We start from the raw sequence: 15,970 nt of genomic DNA on the forward strand, positions 1-15,970 counted from the left end.
AGTGCCTATCTAACGAGACTCTCATGATACCCCTCGACGAAATTGAAGTAAACGAGAGTCTGCATTTCGAGGAAGAACCAGTTGAGATTATGGATCGGGAGGTCAAAAGAACGAAACAAAGTCGTATTCCCATAGTGAAGTTTCGTTAGAACGCTAAACGAGGACCTGAGTTCACCTAGGAATGCGAAGATAAAATGAAACAAAAATACCCTCATCTCTTCCTAAACTCTTGATGTCCCAGCCAAAACGTAAATTTCGGGACGAAATTCCCACTAACGGGGTAATGATGTGACAATAGTCAATTTCGGGTCAAGTCAAAGTCAAACAAAGTCAACAAGTCAAACCAGATGACTCAATTAGCCCTTGTATATTAGGGTTTACATTGTGTAATTACTAAACAAATCGCTATTTTAATGAGAAATCATCATTTGGAAAATTCTTGCGTTTGAATTTCCATAGTCGTGATAATGCTAAACATTGAACCAAAGCGATAAAACACTATTACACACTCATCGGGAGTGTGTAGGACACTAAAACATTGCTTAATGGGGTTTACACACCTTGCATTGTGAAGCCGGACACTCAAAAATGTCACAAACGAAACCTCTCTCAATCGTATTCACTCTGTTTCTCTCTATTTTAAATCTCTCCCAAATCTCTCTCAAGAGTTCCCGTAACTTTTTATAATCACTCGGGTCATCCCGACCCTTATCCGGGTCAAAAACCACTTAAAACGGTTTAAAATTGAGTAAAATAGTCTTAAAGAGCCGAAACCTCTTAGGAGTCGAGACCCTTTTAAGAGCCGAACCCTAGGAGAACCGAAACCCCTGGAACTGAGAAGCAGCCGAGAACCGAAACCCCTGGAACCAAGAAGCAGCTGAGAACCGAGACCCCTGAGAACCGAAACCCCGAGGACCGAAACCCCTGAGGACCGAAACCCTTGAGAACCGAAACCCGCCTGAGACCGAACCTCGCTTTCGGCTCTCTCCTTCCCACTTTCGGTCTGAGAGGCGACCCGCGCAGCCGAGACTATACTCTCGGTTCCACTTCTACTCTCGGTCCCCATGTACAACCGAGCCTCGCCTTCGGTTCTAAGCTCCTAAGGAGCCAAACCTTCGCATCCTCGGCCAGAATTTTAAGCCCGTTTTTCATCATTTTAAAGCGGGATTTTCACCCAAAACTATATTTTAAAATATTAAGACCCATAGGTCTTAATTAATCACATTTTTAACGCAAATCTTATCCAAGATTTAGTGGTTAGAGTAATTAAAGTGGAGTGTTGACTTTCCTTTAGCTTATGACACAAGCAACCACTCACACCCACTCCTTGACCAACCACACTCTTTCTACCATGCCTAGGTCATGTCAATGTACCTTTTTTCATCATTTCGAACCTTCTCCCACGTTTTTAGAGCTGGAACATCTCTCCTCACTCCTCACTTCACTCATTTTCTCTCATTTCACCAAAGATCAAACACAACTTTCCTCTCACTTTCTCTCTCTAAAAATTTGAGATTTCAAGGCTGATCATCAAGTATTCTTCCACTTTGGTAAGTAATATTATCATTTATATGATTACCCCACCTCCTTCTACTCAAATCATAGGTTACTTACATAAACTTCATCATATTTGTGTTAGATCTTCGAATCTTCAAGCAATCTTCTAAGTGTTCTTGATTTGAACACTTCCCTTCTCCAACATCCATCCACCAAAATCACAAAGTGTGAGTTCATACTTTCTTAAGTTTTAAGGAGGGGGGGGGGGAATACAAGTTAAATCACCAAGAACACAACTAAATGCTTCTAACAGCTTTCATCAGAAAAGTTGGACTCCATTCACGGACTGTTTGGGTCAACTAAAACATTTTAGTTTTCAAAACTGTACGAGGTACAAGTATTTCAAGTTCTTAGTTTTAAAATGGCTACTTTCACATTTCCATATGATGTTTCTTCAATTTATGGTGATTTTTACAAAACTTCCTATCATTTCAAGAACCAATATGGACTAGTCTGTGTTTATGGACGTGTTCACCTAAGTTGGAGGTCACTAAAAATCATGGGAAAATTTATGAACAAACTAGACTCATTTTCCTAACTCCAAGAATTTACGGATTCTGATTTGGACCTGTTATAAATTTTCTAAGAACAATATTAGAAAATGTTCATAACAGATAAATGCTAACAATTTCATTTTACCTTGTAACATGTCGAGCAAGGTGTAAATCTTTATTTGAATATATGTTATTGCAAATAAATGACATTTTGTCTTGTTATATAGACATGCATCAGTTAATAAATGGATTTTGATATATATATATATATATATATATATATATATATATATATATATATGGAATATAAAATATAAGAAATTGTTATAATCAAAGTACATCCATTACATACAAACATTTGAATAAACTATGTTAAATATAGTTTACGTACATTACCACTACTAACCTTGTTTTGATAAACTATAATAGGTATAGTTTATGATTTTCATTACATTACACGTGAATTCATTAATGACTTTGTGAGACATTCGCTTCACATTTACCAATAAGTCATGTATTGTAACCAGAGTCTCCTGAAGGGAGAGTGTGATAGTTGTATATAGATCTATATTGGGTTTGACAAACCCACACCTTAACTGCATGCAACAGTTAGACCGGTAGGTCTGGGGTGACAAATGTCATAAAATTTCCGACGCCTGAAGAACGTCGTTTTAGGCCAACTAGGTCATAGCATGGTTATAATAACTCACAGAAAGTACTAACAAACATATGAATTTACGGGAATTTCATTGAAATCAAAAGAGTTTATGCCGATTTAAACTTGAATTATTTACTATGTGTAAGAAAGGTTACTTATACATTTTGGTCTCTGGATATAAGACTACATTACACATTTTATGGAAAATATCGGATTTTTTTCTGGAACAAACATTTCAATTGTAAGATAAAGGCTTTTATCAAGTTAAAACAAAAGCTTATGAACTCACCAACCTTTGCGTTGACACTTTTTCAAACAAATTGTATTATCAGGAAATCACTAAACAAGTAATCAAGTGCATTTTTAGAATGAGACGCTAAGTTGTCAAACATTTCACATTTTGTCAACATATTGTAATTGATTTGGAAACAGGTAATTCATATAATGATGTAACTCTTTCAATTATATATATATATATATATATATATATATATATATATATATATATATATATATATATATATATATATATATATGTTGGTTGTGTTTGCTTAATTTACTATTGCAATTGTGGTTATGATACTATACATGAAGTCGTCCACCCCCAGACGTTTCCGCCATCCTTGGTTTGGGGGTGTGACAGATGTCAAACATCAACAACAATGCTTCCGGCTCCAACTCCTCAGGCTCATTCTAACTTATGAACTTATGTAGGACATGATATTCGACGGGTCCAATTTCAATGATTGGATTCATAACATCCGAATGGTCACTCACTACAAGGACAAAGAATATGTCCTCGATGAGAAGCTGAAGGAGATCAATGTTAACAATGCCTCTCCCGATGAGATCGCCGCCTTTGAGGCCCACGAGCGTGATGCGACGAAAGTTCATTGCATCATGCTAGCGATCATGACTGTTGAACTCCAAAAGTCCTATGAGAACATGTACCCTAATGAAATACATCAAGACTTGATAGACCAGTACCACCAAAGCACTAGGCAAGAAAGGTACGAGATCATCACTTCGATGATCACTGCCAAAATGGGTAATCGAGACTCCCTTACCACTCATCTGCAAAAGATGTAGAGACATGTTGATTGCCTGCTGAAGTTAAATGTTAACTTCGATGAAGAGCTGGAAATCGACATCATTCTTCACTCATTGCCTCCTTGATACAACCAATTCCACATGAATAAGAAAGAGGTCACCTTGAGCAAGCTTCAAGGCTTGTTAAGAACTGCTGAGAGAAATCTCAAGGATAAGTATGTTGCACTGACACCCGCTCCCACTTTTACGCCTGTCTTGGCAATAGGTCAAGGGAAGGGTAAGAAGAGGAAAGCTCCCTCAAAGGGCCACCACAAGAGAAAGTCCCAATACGGAACCTCTTCTCGTGGAACCAAAGTTGGTTCTGCTAAACCTAACTCTAACCCTAAGGAGGTAGAGTGCCACAACTGCCATAAGTTATGGAATTGGAAAATAAGTTGCCCAGAATATCTGCAAGCCATCTTTCACAGGTATTTACACGATTAAATCTAATGATTCATCGCATGCTATTTCTTGGGTTCTTGATACAGGATGTGGTTTTCACATATGTTCTGATGTGCATGGACTAAGAAGAGATAGAGATGTGGAGCATGGAAGGATAAATCTAATCATGGGAAACAGAAGATCGTCGCCTATCAGCAAGATTGGAATTTATTCCTTAGTGCTTAGCAATGGATTTGGTTTAGATTTAAAAAATTGTTCTTATTCGCCAGATATGGCAAGAAACATCATTTCATTTCACGGTTTATATAGACAAGGTTTTAGATATTCATTCGATAATGAAAAGGGTTCTATTTATGCTTATCTTAATAATGTTTTATATTTTGAAGCATTGCCTTGTAATGGAATATATGAAACTGTGATGGTTGTAGATAACTTAGGAAATGATGTGTTGTGTGTTGATTCTTCCAATAGTATGGGTAAAGCATGCTTGTGGCATTGTTGCCTTGGACATTTCAACAAAAACTCATAGCCCAACTCCAAAAGGATGGAGTATTGGAGTCATTCGACCTTAGGGACGATGACGTGTGCGAGTCATGTTTACATGGAAAGATGACTAAATCATGTTTACTTGGAAAGATGACTAAGTCATGTTTACTTGGAAACAAGCCATGTTTACTTGGAAAGATGACTAAGTCACCCTTCACTGGTACTTGTGAGAGGGGTTAGGGTTTATTGGATCTCATACACACCAATGTGTGTGGGCCCTTTAGATCCACCACAAAGGATGTGAACTGCTTGTATGTGACTTTCAACGATGATTATAGCATATATGGGTATATCTACTTAATCATGCACAAGTCAGAAAACTTTGAAAACTTCAAAGAGTTTAGACAAGAGGTGGAGAATCAATTGGGCAGGAAAATCAAGATGCTTCGATCCAATCGAGGAGGAGAGTACCTAAGTCTTGAATTCCACGACTACCTCAAGGAATTTGGAATAGTTTCATAATTGACACCACCTAGGACACCACAATTAAATGGTGTTGGTGAGAGGTGTAATCGAACCTTGCTAGACATGGTTCGTTCCATGATGATTCGTGCTTCACTACCTATCTCGTTCTGGGTTATGCCTTAGATATTGTTGCCCATATCCTTAACTTAGTCCCTACCAAGAAGGTTGCCAAAACACCTCACGAGATGTGGTCAGGGAAGGATCACTCGTTAGCACATATCAAGGTTTGAGGTTGCGACGCTTTCATAAGACGAAAGACTCACGAAAAGCTCGAGCCTCCAAGTGAGCAGTGTATTTTCATCAGCTACCCGCAGAAATCCTTTGTATATCTCTTTTATTGACCGAATAACAATGTTGACTTTGTTGCAAGGAGAGGAGTTTTCCAATGGAGAGAGAACTCATAAGCCAAGGGGACAGTGGGAGGCCAATCGATCCTGAAGAGATTCAAGAGTCAAGCGATGAAGGAACCTCTAACACTGGTGCTTAACCCAAGCAGGAAACTCCGGTTGAACCAATTAATGAGTCCTTACTGTTGGATAAGGTGTCTAAGTCCATAACTTATTTGGTATATACTTGACCCGACCCGGCATGGTCCATTTGGGTTGCACTTCACCCGAACTATTTATGGATAATTTTATGAGAGTTATACACATATGTTTACTAATATATTATAAGTTATAATATATTAATATGAAGTCATGTTATTTAATTAGTCTTAGTCTTAAATTAATTATGAATTAATTTAGAGATTAAAAGGAAGACTAATTAGATTATGGGCTATTGGTTTTATATGGTGTGGGCTAACACTCATTTGTTAATGGGCTAGGCTTATATGGAAGTCCATGGATGATCCATGGAGCTTTTAACCCATGGATCCTTGGAAAAGGAAAGGTCATGGGTTATTAGGGTTTCACCCTAACCATGTACACTATATAAGCATGCTTATGTTGCATGAAATAGCCACTAGTGTGTGTGCTTGTGTGTGGCCAAAAATTACAAAGAGTGTGTACTCTCTCTAAAGGTTTCCAAGTATTTGTGGTGATTTGTGATTTCCATTTGAGGCATTCACACTATTGGTGCTTGGCTCTCAAACTCCAAGGAATCAATCTCATCAAAAGGTATGTAATCTCATCTAAGTCTTTTATGTTTAAAAGTTCCCCATGCCATGTTGGATAAGTTATGAACCTTGGAAAAATTATTATTTTGCATGTATTAGATAAACATAGATCCAAGGTTTATTAGGGTTGCATGAACACTTAGGAAGTGTTAGATTACTCAAAACCCAACAGTGGTATTAGAGCCTAGGCTTGCTTGTATGATACTTGATGCAAAATAGTGAAAAAAGTTGAAATTGTTGCTGTCTGGCTGATGGACTCGCCGAGTCCATGGGGGGACTCGCCGAGTTCATGGCAAAATTCATCCTACTCAGCGAGTAGGTTTGTGCACTCGGCGAGTAGAATGATCAGAATGCAAAATTTCGACTTTTGCTGCTGGAAATGGACTAGAAACATTACCCTAAACTGTTTTGGTGTTTTCAAACTTGTTTTAGTTGGTGTAATGGTTGTTCTAATCCATTTACAATAGCATATATCAAAATTCCATGATTTTTATGTGTTCATATAATTCTTGAAATTTTGATGATCATGTTCATGTTCATATGAATTTACAAGATGATAGGAATTATTTGCTGAATTGTTTAGAATTAATTCTTGATCATTTACGTGTTTTAATGGAGTCCATAATTTGTCCTCAAGTTATGGATATCCAAAGGTCACTTTTCTTTAACACACACATTTAAACACATAAGTTACATGAAAATGAAGAGTCTTCATTTTTATGAACCTTTAGTTCATAAGTTATGAAATGAAAAGTTTTGGATAGTTACAAAACTTGCCCTCAAGTTTTGGAATTTGCAAAGTTTCACACACTTTAATAAACTTTAATTCCAACCCTTAGAGTTTTAATAGTTAAAATTCAACCCTTATACTAATTATAACATTAATGGTTAATTATTATATATATGTATAAGAATAAGTCGTTCTACCGTTAGTAGGCCTCATTCACGAAGCCGGTTTATAAGGTGGGTATAAGGTTGTTGCCTATAAAATGGCAACTTAATGGGTGTCCACTCTCACCCACCGCTTGCTTGACTGGTGGAGGGTCGTTAGCCGAACGGGTAGGACAATGACTTTAAATCCTCATTAAAAGTATAATGATTATTAAAAAGTAACTAAACCTCTTTAATTCCCAATCTTAGTTATTTTAGAAAAAATGTGAACATGGTGCTAGTCCATGGAATTCACACTTTTTACCTTACCAAGTCGTTGGTGGAGCGTGTGTGGTTAACCGGCACACTAACTTGGACTAGTAAGGATCACGAAGGGTGACTTAATGTTTGTCATAGATCAATGGAGCGTGTGTGGTTTATTCACACCTTGTTTTGTGATCCTCGGCATCCCAGTCACAAAACCTAAAGGGCACAATCGAGATTGAAACATGCCATTGAAAAGTTCATGTTGGGTTTTGAGCATTCTAACACTCCTAAGTGTACATGCAACCCTAAATATCTTGGATCTATGTTTTCTCTATTATACATGCAAATAAGAACATCCAAGGTATTATCCTAATCTAGCATACAAAACAATGACTATAGCAAGATAGAATACATACCTCTTTGGTGTAGAAAGTCTTCATGAAGCTTGAGTGCCAAGTGCCCCAAGTGTGACACCTCAAATGGTTCACACAACACCAAATACAAATGGAATAACTTAGAGAGAATTCTACACTTCATGAAATTGGCTAGCCCTCTCTAGAATAATACTAGTGCCGATTTTGCCAAGAATAATATCTTTATATAGTGTTACAATTAGGGCAAACCCTAATTGTCATGACTTTCCATTTCCTTGGATCCATGGGTTCAAATACACCATGGAGCATCATATGGGTTTTGGCCCAACTAGATAATCCATGGAGCATTAGCCCACTATACAAGTATGGATGATTTACACAATCAACCCATATATTTAATTAGTCTTCTTTTGATCACTTAATTAATCCTAGATTAATTCTTGATCAATACTAATTAAATAATCTTATTATTCTTATTATTAATATACTAGAACTTATAATATATTAATAATCATAAGTGTCTTATTTCTCTCTTTTAGTCTATCCAAGTGCATGATGTCATGCAACCCAAATGGACCATGCCGGGTCGGGTCAAGTCTTACCAATTATAGTTATGGACTTAGACATTAATCCAACAGTCTCCCACTTGGATAAGTCTAAAACTATTATTGCGTATGACTTCAGGAACCAACTGGCAATCGTAGCTCTCAAAAGCTTCTGTCGAACTCTGACCTTGTAGATGAAGTCTGACATTTGTCAATGACTTCTCCATTAGATAAGGGATCATATATTCCTCCATTCTAGATATCATATGGACTAAGACATGGATTATAATCATTCTCTCTGTCCATTTGTTGTTTCCCGATTTGCGATTTATGACGACTGACTAATTGAACAAATCAAATCAGTCCTGGCCCGGCCGAGCACTTCCATTTTTCATCATCAAATCATCGAGGGGACACAGATATCGCTTTTATCCCGAAGGTAAAAGGAACGGATAAACTTTGACTCATATGGCTTGTTCTACTACTTGTTGAATCATACACAAAGGCACGTTTTATAGCACCGAGTTACCAAATGCGGTTTCGTGCAATCAATGTACTATCAACTCATAGTAACAACTCATATCTCTAGGTTTGAAGAATATAAGATATTATCGTCTCATGATCACTCGTGATAAAATCCATGAAGTCATTCCAATGAGCGCGGGTTGAATCCAATACTTAGAACTTATGAGCACTCATGATTGTTGTAGCCTTGTCCAACACCTTAGACCTCTACAACCCATCATGACAGTCTTAATTCATATCTACTTCCAACATATGACCGACTGTGGATGATTTGAATAACTTAGTCATTCCGGAAGAATAACCCAGTTTATTCGGGAAGTCAAAACATGCAAAATGAAACACAATAATAATCGAATCCAATATGGTCTCAGAACTTATGAATATAAATAAAACACCTTTTATTTATCACCATATGATTACACATTATTCATTGTATACTGTTTCAGCTATCAACTTTATTTTTTGAATTTAAAACCATAGTTGTCCCATGCTCCAAGCATGTACACTATGTTTTCTAAACACTAGTCATGCCATACACCAAGTATGCATACTATCTTTACTTTGTGAACTTGATCAATTAACCGTTACTTCAATGATTCTCTTTTCACACTCCCAAATTCTTACTGCAAATGCAAGAATTCCAAATTCATGCCATTTACTGAAATCTGTTAGATTCTAAACTTATATGCATTGGTCCTCTTGTAATGATTATGCACAAAGTCATAAAGACTTGACAACAAACATTACAGAGCATTCCAAAGGAGATCAGTTCCTTGGAAACATCCTTCTTGCATTAAGTTTCCTAATCTTAAACATATTGAAAATTCAAACTTTGAAACATTTCCAGATTCCATTTTGACTATCACTTCTGAGCAAGAGTTAGCTCCTTACAGATTATGTCGATATGGTCCTTCCAGAATTATCACTATACTTCCAACTGTCCTTGAGCAACCAATCTTTGGTAAACCTTAGATTGTCCTCGACAATTGTTTAATCCTTTTAGTCATATCCAGTTCTAAACCTTTTACCTTCTTAATGCCCCAGGCATTTGGAAAATTTTAGAACGGATGATTATAGCACATGTAATCGATCCTATATCCGAAGCATATGGGACACGATTCATGATGTCTCACATAAAGACTAATCCAGTCTTTTGCTATAACATTTCCATTTCTATTTGCCAAGTTCTCATAATTCAGATTATGAAAAGGGATGCCGTAAGATGCCGTAATCATAATCGAATTTTAGAACGCAAATAATGGACCCATATACAAAATTTCCTTATGTTGAGTCATTCCAACATGAAATTCATATATATCCTTGACTAAATGATTAAAACCTCATGATCTAAGCTTATAGATTTGAGATGAAGTATAATTTCCTCTCCCTTAATTATAGCAAAACAACCTTTTCCCAATTGAAACCTTTTGTTTTCTATAATTAACATTGCTAATCTTGCAATACTTATCATAATTATCATGCTCCCACTAACATGATGATTATTAGCATAACACTTATGCTCCCACTAGCTCTGACATGTATTCAGAAATCAACTGACTTTCTTCCAAAGTTCAGATTTCTGATACTAGATTGTTTTGATAAGACCTTATCAAAAACATACACCTTCCCTTAGATAGCACACTTGTGTGTCTAAACAATTATGAAGAGGTATGCCATAATCATAATGGTTAGACCTTTTTTCCACTTCTCACAAGTCCAGGTTAGTGTGCCGGTAAACCACACACGCTCCATTAACGACTTTGAGAATGCAAATATCACAATTGCTATCTAGCTAAAATCTACTTAGTGAAAGTGTTTCCTCACCATCATTTTCATCAATCGGAGAGAAACCTTATGACACTTAGATTTTTATGGTGTATGAGTTCCTATCCATATGAATTTGTCAAAACCATAATCACAAGACACAGATAATGACAAATCCAAAACCATATGGATTGAACTCAATCTTAATTTCTTGCCACCTGGCAGCTCAAGGGCCTGCCATTGCTTCCAAGTAGTTGTGCAACAAATTGAGAACTCTAAGAACTCATATGCAAAGCCAACTTTAACTGGAATGGGCATAGAATATGTCAACACGATAGGTTATAAACCTCAAGTCGTGTGCTAGTGAAGAACTTCAGGTTCTATTCTTGATTAGTTCTTGAGACTTTCAAGACCTTTAAGACTCCCACTGTCCTCTTGACCTATAAGACTCCCTTGTCAAATATCCAAGAGATAGTGTGGATTCTAATCAAGACAAACACTTCACACATTTGGCCTAAGTTGATCTTTGTTTTATCCAAAACATCACAACTTACCAATTTCAAATGTACAAGAGTAGAAAACTTTTACTCTTAAATTTGACAAGTGTTTTAAACCTTCTTTAAGACATGTCACTCAAGTTACAATCTTGGAGTATGACTCTAAGACTTGTATTGGAACAAAGTATGACTCATCTTCTTGATTTAACCATTTCAACAATTCAAGATCCCTCTTCTTAGTCATAAGAATGCACTAAGATTTCCTTAGAGAACTAATTGTGCTATGGTTTCTTAATCATTAAGATGATCACAAAATTGATACTAAAGTACTCTCCCATCTTTTCAGATTTGAGAAACTTTTATCCTTCTGCCTAATTTGATTCTTCTTATTCACTCTGCCTTACATTGGAACCATTTTCCAATGTCTCAGAGTTACACTTAAGCTGTATGTATAATCATATTTACTGAGCTTTAGTAAACTATGACGAATAGTCTTATCGATCTTATGTGGTGGACTTAATCAGTGCACATGAATGTGTACTCGATCCCTTAGTCCTTTACTTGACTCACACATCCATGTGAACAAGTAATTAGTCTTAATTTTTCCAAAACTTGAAAGTTCTCATTCATCATGCTATACAACTTGCATGATTCCAAGTTTCGGTCCAATTGAAACTTGGGTGATGAGAATCTTTCCTTATTTGGTAAATCTAGACATTACCACAAATGAAAGAATCAATTTCATACTTCCACTTTTGCTATTAAAGGAATCATATAAGCAACAATTTTTCCTCAAATGCCATTGTAAGGATATTTTAAAATAAATAAAATAAAAATTTTTCTTTTATTTTAAAACTTTGCGGAAAAACTTATCCTTACAATCCATATGAAAACTTGTTGTTATCTGTTCCTAAGCAATATCTCATAACTCCTAAGAAGTAGCTCAAGAATCCGATTTTTCAAACTATGCGATAGAAATCCATCTATGCGATCAGATTCAGCATATTCTTTCTTTAAGTTTCTTCACTTTTTCTTTGATTCTTAAAACATCACCATGTGACCCAGTCACATCATGTATCAAGAATCTCATAATAGAAACTTAACAGAGTTAGATAGTGGACTTTACCTGAAGTAGAGTCAAACTCATTGACTTTAACATCCTTAGGTAAATCTGGCAGCTTCGCAACCAATGCCCCTTCCTTTGGAATATAAACATATGGACCCTTTGATAATGGTACACGAGACTATCATAGACTTAGCTTTTCTCTTTACCATTTGGTCAACAAAGTTGACTATGGCCGATCCCTTTACCATTGGGAAGAGAATGCTTTTCTGGATTTCCTGTGTCACTATTGTCAATGTCCAAAAAGTTTTAGGAAGTTGGTCTTAGCAAATAGATAAGATCATTAAGGCTCTTGTCATAGTCTATTTCATAGGTGTTCCAAAAGAACTCACTATGTGACTTAGAAAGTAGTTGAACCACCAACTTTCTTAAGACTTTGACACCCAACTCTCCCGGCTTGTCAATATGTGACTACATCTCTTAGATGTGACCACACCTAGACCTTGCCTTGCCAATAGGGCTTGAGTGACCTTAAACTTTTCAAGAACTTGTGGGTTAGGGAGAATAATTGGAGGAGGAGAAAGAAGTATGATATCCAATGGGACATCATCTTCATTAGGAAACCTTGTTCCAAGTGATTTGGGAAGATCATAGGTGTCTAAACCAGACATCTTTTGGGAGATATTCAAGATAGTTGATTTTAAGTCCTTAATATGACACCCAATATGAAATATTAAGGCTAGGACCCAACAAACTATTTTATAACTTAGAAGAGGTATGCCGTAATCCAAGCTATAAAATATTTGAAGGTAGGTGAATGACGATTCACCAATTTCCACCAAGATAAACGAAATGTATTATTAGGTTTTAATTGGTTTTGAAACTCCTAGATCTTTGAGATTCATTGAACTGTTCAAAGGCATGTTTCAATCTTGAGTGTGCCCTTCAGGTTTTGTGACTGGGATGCCGAGGATCACAAAACAAGGTGTGAAGTAACCATGCAAATCACTTGGTACCCTTAATAAATTACCCCTCAATCGATGTGCCGGTTAACCACACACGCTCCATCGATACTCTGATAAATATTAAGTCACCCTTTACCTACCTTGTTAAGTCCAAGTTAGTGTGCCGGTTAACCACACACGCTCCACTAACGACTTTGACAAAGTGTAAAGTGTAATTTCATGGATTAGCACCTTATTCACATTTTCCTAAGTAACTAAGATTGGGTATTATTAAGAGTTTAGCTACTTAGTATTTATCATTAATACTTTTAATGAAGGGAGAATTATAGTCCTGTCAAACCCGTTCGGCTAACGACCCTCCACCAGTCAAGCAAGCGGTGGGTGAGAGTGGACACCCATTAAGTTGCCATTTTATAGGCAACAACCTTATACCCACCTTATAGACCGGCTTCGTGAATGAGGCATACTAGCGGTAAGACTGACTTTACTCTTATACATATATATATTATTAACTTATAATATTATAAAGTATAAGGGTTGAATTTTAACTTTTAAAATTCTAAGGGCTAACTTGGAATTAAAGTTTTCATAAGTGAAAACTTTACAAATTCCAAAACTTCAGGGCAAGTTTTGAAACTATTCAAAACTAATTAATTCCATAACTTATGTGTTTAAAGTAGTTTTAATCCAAAAACTCTTCAAGTTCCATAACTTGAGGACAAGTTATGGAAGACTTTAAACTAATACAAGAATTAACTTTTCTTTATTTTATAACTTATGGATTTAATTATGGTTACATATTTTATTACTTAATGAAGTGACTCTTGAACCTCCATAACTTAAGGACAAGACTCTTCATCTTTTGTAACCATTGCCAACTTTTATGAGTTTTATGAGTCTTTAATGTGACTTTTCATGTAACTTGAGGACAAGTTACACAAACACATTTTATACTCAACTCTTAGATTAAAATGGATTGAAAACAACTATTTCACTCAACATTTCTATTAATCTAAGCAACTCATAAGAACAAGATAATTCAAATCAAACTTTTTCATGTAATTAGTCTAAACCTTAAACTAATACAAAACATGAATCTATTGACAATTATCTTTGAAATTGGATTAGCATGAACATTACCACATCAAAAACAAGTTTATAAGTTCAAAAACAACTTAGGGTAATGTTCCTAGTCCATTTCTAGCCAAAAACGTCGAATATATGCTGTCTGGGGCTCCTACTCGGCGAGTGCATGAACCTACTCGGCGAGTAGGATGATTTTACTCATGGACTCGGCGAGTTCATCAGTGGACTCGGCGAGTCCAGTGCCCAGAAAGCCAGAAAATCGTGTTTTTCAGCATTTTTCAGCAATTTGCATCAAGTATAAGAGAAAGCAAGCCTAGGCTCTGATACCACTGTTGGGTTTTGAGCATTCTAACACTCCTAAGTGTACATGCAACCCTAAATACCTTGGATCTATGTTTTCTCTATTATACATGCAAATAAGAACATCCAAGGTATTATCCTAATCTAGCATACAAAACAATGACTATAGCAAGATAGAATACATACCTCTTTGGTGTAGAAAGTCTTCATGAAGCTTGAGTGCCAAGTGCCCCAAGTGTGACACCTCAAATGGTTCACACAACACCAAATACAAATGGAATAACTTAGAGAGAATTCTACACTTCATGAAATCGGCTAGCCCTCTCTAGAATAATACTAGTGCCGATTTTGCCAAGAATAATATCTTTATATAGTGTTACAATTAGGGCAAACCCTAATTGTCATAACTTTCCATTTCCTTGGATCCATGGGTTCAAATACACCATGGAGCATCCATGGAGCATCATATGGGTTTTGGCCCAACTAGATAATCCATGGAGCATTAGCCCACTATACAAGTATGGATGATTTACACAATCAACCCATATATTTAATTAGTCTTCTTTTGATCACTTAATTAATCCTAGATTAATTCTCGATCAATACTAATTAAATAATCTTATTATTCTTATTATTAATATACTAGAACTTATAATATATTAATAATCATAAGTGTCTTATTTCTCTCTTTTAGTCTATCCAAGTGCATGATGCCATGCAACCCAAATGAACCATGCCGGGTCGGGTCAAGTCTTACCAATTATAGTTATGGACTTAGACATTAATCCAACAGTTCAATGAATCTCAAAAGAATCTAGGAATTTCAAATCCAATTAAAACCAAATATTTCTTTTTGTTTTTCATGGTGGAAATTGGTGAATCGTCATTCACCTACCTTTCAAATATATCATTACTTAGATTACGACATCCCTCTTCTAAGTATAATATATTGTGATTGGATCCTAGCCTTAATATTACATTTGGGTGTCTTATTAAGGATTCTATATATCTAATCTCAACTTGCTTTCTTCTTTCAGATGTCTTACAACACTAATGCTTCGGGCTCTAACCCAGCTGGTTCTTTCTCTCTCATGAATCTTTGTGGGAGAGTCATCTTTGATGCTTCCAACTTCATGGATTGGATTAGGAACATCAGGATGGTTACTCCTTATGAGGACAAGGAATATGTCCTCGATAAGGAGTTAAAAGAGCTTGATGAGTCTACTGCTACTCCTGAGGATATCGCCGAATTTAGGACACATGAGAGAGATGCTACTAAGGTGGCATGTATCATGATGGCCACGATGACAGCCGAGCTCCAAAAGTCATATGAAGATTTCTACCCTTTTGAGATGCACCAAGACCTTATGGTAAGGTACCATCAGA

Source organism: Lactuca sativa, chromosome 5 (assembly GCF_002870075.4).
Source record: "Lactuca sativa cultivar Salinas chromosome 5, Lsat_Salinas_v11, whole genome shotgun sequence".
Classification (NCBI taxonomy): domain Eukaryota; kingdom Viridiplantae; phylum Streptophyta; class Magnoliopsida; order Asterales; family Asteraceae; genus Lactuca; species Lactuca sativa.